This window comes from Struthio camelus, chromosome 5 (genome assembly GCF_040807025.1).
Source record: "Struthio camelus isolate bStrCam1 chromosome 5, bStrCam1.hap1, whole genome shotgun sequence".
Classification (NCBI taxonomy): domain Eukaryota; kingdom Metazoa; phylum Chordata; class Aves; order Struthioniformes; family Struthionidae; genus Struthio; species Struthio camelus.
This window is the reverse complement of record NC_090946.1, coordinates 75,119,881-75,132,957: the sequence shown is the minus strand read 5'-3', so window position 1 is coordinate 75,132,957 and position 13,077 is coordinate 75,119,881. Positions and strand designations below refer to the sequence as shown.

Sequence of the window (13,077 nt, the reverse complement as noted above, 5' to 3'; positions counted from 1 at the left end):
TAATTAACTAGGGGAATGGAGTTACCTATTCTGCTGATGTTAAAGTAAATGAGGGAAGGAACTTCTGCAATTAATACAGCTACAGAGCGCAGGGCATAATGCATTCCACTTTAGCTCTACATGAGAATGGCTGCGGCTGTCAAAACTCTCTCTCTCTAGGTGGTAATAGACTACTCTGACGTGTACCTAATTGAATAATGATTCTTCAGAGCAGTATCGTGTCTGGGAAACAGGCTTAATCCCTCTATGTGCTTTGATTCCTCCCTGTACTCAGAGAGCGCACCAAAGGAGAGCTCTCATACATACCAGAACAATTCAAATAGGATTCATGGGTTGTCACAGGGTAAAATAATAGCTAAAGCAAATAGTTTCAAAACTGTAGTCACTATTTTCAAGCAAACTCTGATGCAAGGCCACTGGGAAACCGTTTGCTACTGCTGCATGCTGCATTAAATCAGTAGGACCTACCATAAGCTCCGTGGTCTCCAGCAGCAAATTGGTGCCATGTGAATCATTGTGTTTTCTTTCCGGACTACCCTGCACCAAGAGGAAAAGTCTGAGTGGATTTTGCTGTGTGCAGGAATGATGAGAGTTCTTTCATCTTGTCAGTTGTCTCTGTATACTTTATACTCGTTCAGAGGAGCTGGCTAAACTGTGTTAATTAAATGCCATCTGAAACACTGTTAGCCACTGTGCTTGGCAGCCACACAAGCATAGATTTGCAGGTCTCTCCCGGCCACTTGAGAAGCCAGAGGTCTCTATCCGCAGGAGCAGTGCTAACTGCAGCCCAGCATAAACCCCAAGTATTGCCATTGCTTGGGGGTGTAATAATAGCTTGAGGGACTACATCTCAGGTGATTGTGCTTGATGTGGTACATCTATTATAAGATCATATTTGCTCCAGCCTGCTGCAGACATGAGTATGGAAAAGCAGATGTATTAATATTGTCGTGCAGAGAGGTGGATTGGGGGGTCTCTAGGGCTGCGTTCAGCCCACTGATGAGTCCCATCAATTTAGCCATCGCGACTGCTGCAGCACCTGTGCTCAGGAGGATGATTAGCAGTAGAGACCATCTGTGTGCCCAGCTGCTGGACCTCATCCTCCTGTTGAGCTGATTGAGAGCAGTCTCCGTGACATCTGAAGTGAGCATAAAAGTAGATGAAGTACAGAGCAATTACAGGACTTAGCTAGCTAAGATTTGGAGGAAAGGCTGTGGCTCTTCCAGTATCATTTCAAGCCCTGCTCTCCCAGCAAAGGTTAGCTATGGTTGAATTTTTGGGTAGGTCTTGGATTGACTGGAGGAATGTGGTGGCTTCTAAGCCAAGGAAGTGGGTGTTTTTGTTTGTTTGTATCTTTTTTTTTTTAATTACTTCCCTCCGTTAATGGAAATTGCAGTGACCGTGCTGGGGATTGCAGCTTTCCTGTTAAGCGGCCCTCAGTGCCCAGCAGGAGTAAATAATCACTACTGAAGAAGAGAGATGTTAAATAGTACAAGAAAGAGGTAGGGGGAGAAAACAGCACAGATGGAGAACTGTGGTGAGACTTGGAGCGTGAAAACACCAGTTGCTCCAGGTGACTGAGCCAGGGATGTCCCATATTGGAGGTGGCGGAGCAAGCAGTGAATGCAACAGAGGAGACGGGTCTGGTAAGCTGTGCCCTGAAATTCCTCTGTCCCAGACTGCTCTCTCAAACAGCTCCCTGTGCTTTCCCTTATTCTTCACTGTTAACTATTCACATGGGCATGAAAACAGCTTGCTCTCCTCCTGCTAGTGACTGTAAAACACTTGCTGCCAAGTCTGGCCCAGATCTAAGGCTCCATGGGCAAAGGGAGTCGGATGATACAGAAGCAGCTCCTTTCCCTTGAGAGAGAGCTGTACAGCTGTTCTGGGTTTTCACCCATGTATTTGCATCTGGTTGCTGCCACTTTTATCTCTGTTTTGTGTATCTTACCTAGACTTCTTATTTCTTGTATATTATATATATATTTCTTGTTGGTAATTTAAGAAACCTAACTAACATGGGAGCTGAGGGAATTCCAGAACTGCTAAGGACTTCTGGCAAACTGGGAGAGGGCTGCTCCTAAGCTCTCCTTACCTTTAGACCCTTAATGTCTGTCTGTGTTTTCTGCTCTGCTCTGTAACGTACCAGTCACTGACATTTTTGGAATAGAAGGACATTGTGAAATAATTCTCGGAAATACTACTTTCCATTGCTGTGTGTTAGTCAATATTGCAAATATTGTGATACCATCCCAGAAATGAGCAACACCCCTGTCACAGTAACATCTAAGAGTATCAAAAAAGGCAGCCATAGAGAAGAGGACAGTCCGTGCGCCTCAGGGTGCAACATGTGAGAAAGGGCTGAGCTCGGAGCACGACATAGTTGTAGAGAGAGACAAGTTTTACTGGAAAACAGCAGTGACAGGTATTCACTTCCCAAGCAGTGTCAGGGGAGAGATTTAGGGGCAAAAGCAGATTTTGCTTCTGGGTGGCAGCTCATCAAAACCTCGAGCTGCATCCTCAGCTGATGCCAGTCATCGGTACTTGGTGAGACTGAATCTGGTGCCACAGAATCACCCTTATGGGTAGGTGGAAGTCCTACTTCATGGTCACCCCCTCTACCAGAAAAGAAAATGTCTCTAGAGGAAGCAAGATTACACATTGGAATCTGTAATAAATATTTGAGGTGTAAAATGTTAACAAAATGGAATGGAGTTAGACATGAAAGTGAAATCTTTCTTTTTTAACTTGAAAACAGTGTGATATCAGCAATGCTACAGTGTCTGTGAGCAGTCTGAATAAAAATGCGGATGCATTTAGGAATTATGAGATTTGTACAAGAAATGTTCAAAGGGGTGAAGTCTTGAGTCTCTTTAATTAGTCATGGGAGTGAACATCATTGCCTTTAAGTGAAAGAACAGCAGATTGTTGCCATTCTGTCTTTCTAAATACATGTCCTGTGTTCTTCCTAGTATATTTCATTACAAAATACAATATTAAAGCTTTAAAAAGTCTTTATTAGCTAGCAGATGGCTTTGCAAGTCATTTTAATGAGATGAAGAAAAGTTTAATGGCAGGCTTTAAAGTTATGCTTCAGCGCTCTATTGCCTTCGGAAAATCTTGGGGAAGTTTTCTCCTTGTTTTGGTGGAGCTTGGCACCAGATTACATGTACAAGGAAATAGAATGGACTGATTTATGCCAGCTCGCTCTCTCCTGAGAGTGATTTTACATCAGTGTAACATCGTTGAGTTCCTTAGTCACTCCATGATTTACAGAGGTGCAAAGGGAGAATGAAATGTCATTAACTTGATGCAGTTCAGGAGAAATATTACATTTCTTGTATACTTCCCTCTTTCCACTGCCATGGTCAAAAGACTGTTTTGGCAGATTATAGGCAGTCCTTTTGCAGGCAGGACAGCAGTATGCTTACACCTTTTGGCCACCTCTCCTTCTGGATGTCAGCATCAGCAGCGCGTGGGGATAAGCAGAAGGAGACGTTAGACCCCTGAGACCCTGTCCATGCAGGACCTCCCTGTGAGTCTTGGCTTTCTTCTGCTACCCTGGCTAAATTTGCAGAGGTATAAAATGCTTATGCTGAGGGCAGGTAGGAACATGGTGGTTGACCAACCAACCCTTCAAGGCCTCAGTAGCTCTTGTGGGCCTGCGTTTTTTTCACGAGCAATCAGTACCACATTCTTCAGAGGCACGAGCTGTCTCATCACAGATATACTTGCATCTGGAACATCAGTCTAGGACAGGAGGGTTTACGTCCCTTTAAATATGCAAGTATTTATTTGTTGTGTGGTGTGTGTGTGTGTGTTTGTTTTTTTTTTTTTTAAGTGAGAGGATGCTCACATTCAGACCTGCTCCCTCCAAGGGTTTGTGTTGGCTGTGCAGGGTTTTGGCCTCATTGGAGCAGGGAGTGGGGATCACGTGGTGACTTAGTTGCACAGCCAGAGAATTGGCTGTCCTTGAACACATTAAAAGTTGAATCAAGCTTGACAAAAGCAGCAAAAAATGCCTATGAAATGAGCAAGTACCTGGCTACCTTGTTAATCTTTCTAATGCTTTGTTCCTCCTCTGGACTGCTTGCCTAATTATACCTAATTAAACTTCAATATCAGCTTTTTGCACTGCTGGAGACCTTTGTCCTTCTACATTTTCTGTATATAGCCGATCTAATCTCAAAAGTCATTCTTCAGAATTTGAAAAGTCTTGCAGATGTATACACTATACAGATCACTAAGTAAAAGCCTTCAGCTTTCTGGATTGAGCGTATAGGAACACATACAGACCAGCAAGAAATAACGTGCATTAACATAACTAGGAGCTATAGTGATGGACGTGCTAGAAATGCCCTTTTGTTGTCAGTAGAGCAATATATAGAAGAGATTATAGGAAAGCTTCCTGGGACGTTAACACTCAGCAATTCTGCTCTGCTCTAGTTCCGAGACCCTCGGATCCTAACAGTTGCTCTGAAAAGCCCTGTGAGCTCCAAAGACTTGACACAAACATGGTTTCTTCCTCTAACAGCAGTGTATTTCCCTGCCCCACTGCTCAGGAGCTCTGAAATGAGGTTGAGGTGAACTGCTCTTTAGGATCCAACAGCAAAGGTTCCTTTATACTGAGGGAAGTGCTAGCTCTTCAGCTTCTCCTGTGATTTGCAATACTATACTAATTTAATATTAGTATATTAAACAGCAGACGAGGGACATTCATTATCATTTTGTCACCATCCCTGCAGTCATCTCCATCAGATTTTGGGCTACTCTTTGGTAACTGAGACCTTTGCCACATTTTGCTGCCTGATGGGGATGGGCAGTAAAACATAACTCTGTCTTCTCTGTCCCAGAGCAGGTATTTCTGTGGAGGCCTGTTCTGAAGGGAAGGGCATTTACTAAGAGAAAACAATTCCTCCATTTATAAGGGTCAGAAGAGAAGCATCTCCACACCCAGAGGCAGATGCACTGCATGGTAAGAACATTCCTTAAGCCTTGGCATAGGCACTTCTCACAGTTATGGGGCCATTGAGCGGCAAATTGCCAGCCACTGTGTGACTCTTCCAGAATGAAAGTTAGCTCACTTCTGCCGGGTCTGCCAGGGTTATAACCACAGAGGTTGCAGTACTAAATTCTTTTCTTGCCCTCTCAAATTACAATATTGACCTATGTGATGGCAAAGTGGACAAAGGGGTAGGGTGGACCTCTACCATTTGAGACAGATGAAGAAAGATCATTCCAGTTGGGCTGGCTTCCAGGCCTTCTTGTTCTGGGAACAGACAAACACACTTTTCCATGGCCTCCAACTAATGCAAAAGCTCACAGGGTCTTAGTAGCTTCTTGTTCTTTTTTGACTACGTACATTTACTCTCCCCTATCTATCATGCTGACCTCCAAATTCGCTGCTCTGTGCCCTAGTAGTGCAAGCTATGCCCATTTAATACATGTAGACACCTACACGGTAGAGTGCTAGACTCTCTAGGAACATTTTTGCCTCGTTTAAAGTAGTCCTCTTTGCTCGATGCCTCCCTAGAGTTGCCCCCCATTGAATATAAAGGGAGCTGAGGATGAGCTGGGGGGACTGCCTGTCTGCCTGGTTGGCACCTTGCACTAGGTGAGGAAATCCCACTTCTTATATGTCTCAATCTCTGTTTTAAGACCTACTTGTTTCAAACAGAGCAAGACTGAGTGCCTCCCTCCTGCTATTAAGCAGCCATCATGTGCCACAAAAAAAAAAAACCCACAAAAGAGCTATTAATATATAGCCAGGCTGACTTGGCATTGTAAAATGTTGGCTCACAAATATCTTAGATTATTAATTTGTTTATTTGCCACTTCACAATAGAGAGGACAAATGTTTCTAAGGCTGTTAAGCAGCACTCACTGCAACTAAATTTGGTGTTCAAAACGTGCTTGTGCAACAGGCATCACAAAAATTTGTGAGCAATGAAGACTATTTAAAACATCTGAAGCACATGCAGAATAAGTTGCAGCTGGCCTATTTGCCCTGCACATTAATTGCTACTACTACCTTATTTCTCTGGCATTGCCTACACTGGAGTTCTAGGACTAAAGTATTCTTTGTGTTGGCATGTCCAGATGTGTGTCCATGTTTAATTTGGGTTCCATCAAAGTAATATGAAGTTCATACGAGTGGAGTTAAACCACATCCTGAATGATATGAATCTCCTCCTGTCCCTGGCCCATTGCTATAATGCTTGTGTTGATGTGGTGGTTGTGAACTCAACAAAAACCCTCCTGGGTGCTCTGATCCCTCTGGAAGTGACTGCTCTAACTGCAGTTGAGAGCTCTCGTGACCCAGAGTGTCCTCCACTCTGGAAAATGTAAGCATTTTTTGGAAAGAGTCCCTTCCTGTGAGAGCACCTGGGTTGTCGCATCACACAGAGGACAAGGATTTGTGGGATAAAGAGCCATGCTGGATCCTAGCACCCTCCAAAGAGGCAAGGGAAAAACTCAAGCTATCTCAGAAAAGTGCCTTTGCTTCCCAAGACTGACAGCTGTCATTGGGGAGACCCTGGCAGTGCGGGTGCGTGCCTGGTGGCTTCGCTGAGGGTGGAGACTCAGCGGAAAGCCAGGAGCGCTTTCAGGCCCAGGCAGGACTGATGGTGCTGAGACCAGAGTCAGCGCACAGTGACAAAGGTAAGGGAAGCCTGCTATTGCATGTAACTTCTTACTTTTCTCCTCGTTTCCCAGACTCGGCCTCTCTCTCCTGCTCCAGCATCCCTTTCTCAAGGCTGCAACCAAACACCACCGGACAAGGAGTGCAGGAGCTGTCCTTTGCAGAAGTTTGTTCATTTTATGCAGCCTCTCCTGACAGCCCTTGGCAAAAAAGAAGGCATTGCTGAAGTCAAGAGGTACAGGCAGATGAAGGAGCAAGGCCAAGAAAAATGAACAAAAAGAGTTCAATCCCACCCAAAACAGCACTTCTAAAGACCTATGTGTGGGATATGAGATGGTGAGTTTGGGTTGCCACATATTTGTGGCTGAGGCGAGATAAGAAGGGAGGCATCCCTGGCATGTGGCAAGCTGGGGGGACGCGGGTGAACCCCGGTGTGAGCCCAAGGCCCAGGCTGCAACGGATGGCACTGTGTTAATCCAGTGCAGTATCTCGGCCTGCCCCATGCAAACTTGCAGGGGGAAATATCCCAGACCTTCGAGCCACGTGGGAGCTATCATCATCTTGCACTTTGTTTTTACACAGCTCTTGTGGTTTGAGACGTTTCCCTGTTTATGGTCGCTCAATAACGCTTGATTTTGTGAGGGGAAAAAGTGACTATTATTCTCACAGGAGAAACAAATGGCCCCATCCAAGTCATACAGTGTGTTAATACTTCATTTAAAATTCATATACCCATTTGTTTATGAAGCGAGGCAAACACATGTTAGACCCTTGTCAAGCCTATTGTTTGTGTCTCCCTTAACAATCAGCCCCTACCTTGTCACTGCAATTTGGAGTCCTGTTTCCAGCTTCCTCTGTCTGCCCTCCTCTCTTCCCCACACCTCCACGTGGGGAACGTTTTCCCCTTTGCTTCCTGCAGCTTGTCTAAAATACAATGCACAGTGATGCTAAGGGAATACCAGAGAATACCAGGCCCTGTCTTTGTGTCCTTTGGGCTCCGGTGCAGGCACTGGCTGCCCAGCTACCAGGCACGGCCACCCGCCTTCTGCCGCCCAGCGGGAGGCTGTGCAGATGGGCAGCCCGTATGTGCATGGTTGCTAGTGAAACTGCACTGCTAACGTAAATGCTCCCAGTTAAACTTGTTAAGATAGCCATGGTCTGCATTGCCAAATGGGTAATTTTTATCCACTTCATGCTAAACTCAGGCCCAGAGCGAAGCTGCAGTAGACATTCCCACGGGAATTAGTGCAGCGCCAGATTGGAAGAGTCTTAAAGCTCCTTGCAGTCTTTTCCAGAGCAGCGCTAGGACAGGATGATATGTCAGCCTTAAACTGGAACTTTCTGTAACTTGTCAGCTTTCACAATTCTGCAATTATTAAAATGAGATTTTTTCCTCCTTTTTCTTTGCATTTGCTGGATGCCGTGAATCAGAAAGTGGTTGGAACAGTTAGTTATCTTGCTCCAGCGTAATTTGATTCTTCCCTTCCCCCTCGCCCCACTCCTAGTATTTGATGAGAAACGTTTGTATTTTCATGCTTTAATACAATCTGGCACGTAATTACAAATGACTCATAGATAATCTTGGTCATGGAGCTCTCTGAAATTAGATGATAATTTAGCCTGGAATTTCTGAAGAAATAACGAAGGAGAAGACAATTATAATTATTCTAATCAAGATATCTTTTTCTTTGCCTGGGGTATTGCTCTGTGAACTACCAGAGGCCTGAAAGTACTCAGACCATTTCTGCTGCTCTCTGTTTCCCAGAAAAACACTACTGATCAGTGCATATTTGCATCATTGTAAAATTTCAGTAAGTGCGACTGACAGAGAGAAAAGATGAATCATAAGAGCAGAACTGCAGAGCTGTTTGCTGGTGGGGTACGAGACCACAGCAGCAATGGCCAATAAACGATCCTGGGAGCTTTGTTCAAACCTATGTGGCTCCCTACAGGGATGGACAGTTGGGAGCAACCAAACTCTGCACAGCAGCAAAGGGACATTTAGTGTCTTCTGCCTCCAGTTCATACACCACGGATTGCGACATGCACCGTGGATTGAGGCATTTCAAAAGATGAGTATTGGATTTCTTGATCCTGACCACCAAATCTCACATATCTTCAGTTCCTCTGCTTTGTTGGTTTCTGTGCAAGACGGTGCTCCCAGCTCAGTGCAGTGAGCCAGGCTGTGCAGAAAGTGCTGGCTGCGTGTCACTTGCCCCACACGTGTGGCTGGACATCCTTGCGTCATGGCAAAGATGGGCCTGGGGCATTCGCCACCCCTCACTGCTTAACTGAAACTCTCCTGAGTGACAGCTGGCAGGCAACTACAACTCAATCTCAAATAGGCCTTGTTTTCAGGCCTGGTCACCCCTATAATAGAGGAAATGCAGGCAGACTGGTAGGAAAGTAGAAAAATCTATCTTCAGAGAGACTCTTAAGACTGTGGCCTGTCTCCTCTAGCAGAGGCAAGGAGGGAATGTGAGTTCAGTCTATAAATACTTCAAAGGGGCAAGCACCGGGGAAGGGAAAAAGCAATGAGAACAAGGTTACATAAGAACAAATAAGAATAAATTAACCATGAAGTAATCTAGGCTGAAAAATAGAAGGTTTGTCAGTATCCCGTAAAGTCTCTCCCAGTTTTATGTTCTATTTATTCAGGAGAGGGAGATACAAGCTGCCCCATTCATCCCAGAGGATTAATCTGAAATGTAATGACCAACCAGTTCCATGCCAACATCGTTAACAGTCCTGCTGATGATTGTTTCTGGCAGCAGCATAAAATTAATGTGCTCATGAATGTTCCCAAGCCCTCCCTTGCGCCACCGTAAAGGCCAGCACCCTCTTCTCGTTGCCACCTCCGTGGCTGTGTGAGGCTGACTCCTGACGGTTTCTCAGATAGGGTCAGGCACCGGGGCTATGAAAATCCTGGGCCAGTTAGAAATCAAGAGATGTGAGGCCGATAGAAAAGTCAAATAAACTGCATAGAAAAATGTCATGGGAAGACTGGCCTGGCAATGGGAGGGATGGGCTTGTGCTGATTTACATGATCAGTCTTGGCGTTTAATTGAATAAAATCTAGTTTTCAATTTGTGTAGTGGATGCAGGATTCCCAGCCAGCTGCCCTAGGGTGCAACAGCATCCGGGCTCCATGGGAGCCGGGCGCGACGGGCTGGAGGGACCTTTCTCTTCCCGCTATTCTTAAGACCTTTGATGAGCGATTTGCCCTCTGCCCTTTCATGAATGCACATCGCTGCCTTTCGCCCAGAGGCAGCCTGCGCGACATGACATTAGATGCGAGCAGCGGTGTGCGCAGGCTGGCTCCTGTGCTGTTGTACTCGATTGTTGTCCGGCTGCTGCCAGGCAAAGCAAGCCCGAGCGTGCAACCTCTCCTCCATGAGCTCTGCTGTGCCCAGGCTATGGGAGAGGTCAAGGAAAGAAAACACCCTTTTCCCTTCTGGAGACTTAAATTCTGGCTAAGATAACGAGGCAGCAGGGTCAGACTGACAGCCGAGAAGCCAGCTATCTATCCCGTTAGCCCAGCACTCTGCTCTCACGCGGGCTGGCCAACACCTGGCCTGCAACTGTTGTCCCCAGAGCCTGAGCCTACAGGTGAGCGCAACGGCACCAGCCCTCCAGCACGGGGGCACGTGCCTCCTGCGCAGCAACCTTCCTGTTGCTAATACGTGAGTTTTAGATCAATTCCCTGACTGCTGGAGGGGCGAGGGCTTGTGAGGGGACCTGCGAAGGAGAGACCGCGCTCTCACCCCTTGCGCAGCGGGTGCCAAGCGCTGCTGAAGTTATGTGCAGCTGAAATCTCACCTCATTTTGTTTCCCCCCGACCCTTTACAGCTCCCAGCTCTTCCTCTGCCAGCTGTTTCCCACTTCTTACCACGCGGTGTGTTGCGGGGGTCATACCAACCACCGCTCACCTGGTGAATGGACCCACCGACAGAGGAACCTGGCTAAAGTCTCCTTAAAAAGGGTCTGACAGGTTTGGCATGATTGCCCTGCCGGCTGAGCTGGCAAACAAAAGCCAAGTGAGCCACGGGCGGGTGAAAGGCAGGAGCGCTAATGTGCTGCGAAAGCCATGCCGAGGCCGAGGCCGGGGAAGGTGATAACGGCTAGTTAACACTACTGCCAGGCCACCATCCGTGTCCTCGGCTGCGGTTCAAGCCCGGCCAGCAGCTCCATCCCGGCTGGCTCTCCCCCTGCCCGTGCCGCGGCCACCTCTGCCAGGGGAAAGGCTCAGCGGGGTTTGCTGCAAATGAAAGGGGGGGAGGATGTCCCAAATCACGCTGAAGCTGCCACAACGGGGGGGGTGCGTTTCCGCCGGCCCCCGTGAAAGCAGCCCGGCCAAGGTGTGCGTGGCCCTGGGGTGCCTTTCCCAGCTCTCTCTGGGGACGGGCCAGCGCGGAGGCTGAAGGGAGCGAACGGCGGCAGGTTTCATGTTTCTCCGCTGCATTTATTAATAGCACGGAGAGCGCGGGCTGCGAGGACGGGCGGGTGCCTGGCCCCGGGGGGCTGCGCGCCCCAGGCCGGCCGCTCGGCCGGATGGTGGTTTGCAGGCGCCCGAAGACCCGGAGAGCACGGTGAGGCCCGGCGGCCCCTCAGGGCCTGCCTGGGTTCGTTGGGCACAAAACGAAACGGGGAGAGAAGGGGTCAACGGCAGAGGTGGGCGCTGCGCCCTGCGGGGGCAGGCGGCGGCGGCAGTCCGCCACGCGTGAGGCAAAATGGACGCCCGGCCTTCGGTGGAGCGAAGCGGGGCCGGAGCCTGTGGGGCCGGCGGCGGCAGCCACGGGGCTGGCGGTTCGGGCTCCCTCCGCGCTCGGTGCGGTTTTGGTGCAGTTTTTAACAGGAGCGGGGGAGAGAGAGCGATGCCGGGTGCCGTTCAGAGACCCCCAGATGGGACGGCAGGAGCGCGCGGGCGGCTGGAGGGGAGCGCTCCTGGGTGACCCCCCCGCGCCTCCGGCAGGGCAGGCGAGGGGCCAGGAGAGGCCAAGCTGGACACGGGCCTGGCCGGGCCCTGCCCCGGGGGCAGGAGCGTGAGCAAACCTCAGCGGTTTCCACGCTGGCCGCTTTCGGGGAGGTGACGCGCTCGCGCCCGCGTGCCTGCCAGCCCGCATCGCCTCCGCCGCGAAACGACCCAACCGATCCGCCCGAAAGCAGGGTGCGGGAGGACGGCCTGCGCTGCCGGGGGTGTCTGGGGCTGCCCGTAGCCTGTCCGCCTCTGCTGTTAAGATGCTGCAGGAGACTAAAGTCTCTGCTAGAGGCCAAAAGGGCAAGATCGGGGAGAAACGGGATGGGATTCAGAGCTCCGCGCCTGCCCGAGGAACGCACGGCCCGTGAGCCGATTTAGCCCAATTTCACGTGTGTGTGTGTGCGTGTTTTTCTGCTCCTCAGCGGTTACTGTAGGGTTTGTCGAGGCTGATTTACTGGTGACGCCTGGGAGGTGGGCTCTACGGGACGCCACTGCCTCTGAGCGCGGTGGGGACCTCCGTTATCTCTTAGCTCAGGCAGGACGCAAGAATAAGCAGGGCGGTGATGGATGTTTAGATTCGCCAGCTGAACTAAAACACCACAGGGAGAAAAAGGAAAACCCCGCAGATCTAAACACTTTGCTCAGCCTAAATCCAGATATCTTATTTCATTTCAAATAAGCTGCGTATTTCCTTAATATTTATCCCCCCTCTGCCTAAATGTAAGTAACTGTAAACGCAGATCAAATGTAGATTAAACATAAGGGGCTGGCCATAAACTTCTGAGACGCTGGTTCAAAAAGAAAGGTCTAAAATGCCGCCTTTTGTTCTCAGCTGGGAAGCGTTTGCATCCCTTCTTTGGTCCAACAGGAATTTCGAAGGGTAAAGTAAAAAAGGATCGTTCTGTACTGATGCGCTTGGCATCCGCGAGGCTGGGGTCTTACCGTGTTCCCGGTTGTGCTCTTGTCTCGGTAGGGGTAGTTTCTGCCTGCTCCTCCTGCGGGTTTCCGACGGAGAAAATTAATAGGCAGAAAGCCAGCAGCGTGAGAAAGGTGGGACTTCCTGACAGAAAGGGACTTGTGCAGTGCTGTGAAAGGAAAATTATTTCTATGCAATTTAACATGAATAAGTGTCTCTTGAAGATTAAACAAGAAACGCAAGGGACAAAAAGGAAAAAGTGTTTGCTCTAGCACCACGGTGGTGGTGCTGCTCAGCAGTGGACACCGGACACTGATGTTTTCTCTACTGATGCAGCACAAACAGCCGAGGTGGGAGCAGCTCGGACCTTTGCCAGCAGACAGCGTTCGCCTGGGACGAGGCGAGCGTGGTGGCGCAGCCACAGCCGAGGTGGGCACAAGGCCCAAGCCTGCACGGACTCAGAGCAGCTGCCCTGTACCGCTACGGTGCGGTCTGTGAGACCTTCCCGAGGACCAGCCACCGCAGAGCCATGCAGAGGCAGTG

General features: G+C 49.0%; 1 long non-coding RNA gene across 2 annotated transcripts in view; it reads right to left on the bottom strand.

The window, feature by feature from the left end:
* LOC104144502 (uncharacterized) overlaps window positions 1-12,865 on the bottom strand; it is a 36,514-nt gene extending 23,649 nt beyond the window's left edge. For both annotated transcript variants that reach the window (XR_694142.2, XR_694141.2), the window contains exon 1: window positions 12,561-12,865. This is a non-coding gene — a long non-coding RNA (uncharacterized lncRNA). The remainder of the gene's footprint in view (window positions 1-12,560) is intronic.
* Between the last annotated feature and the right edge of the window lie 212 nt (window positions 12,866-13,077).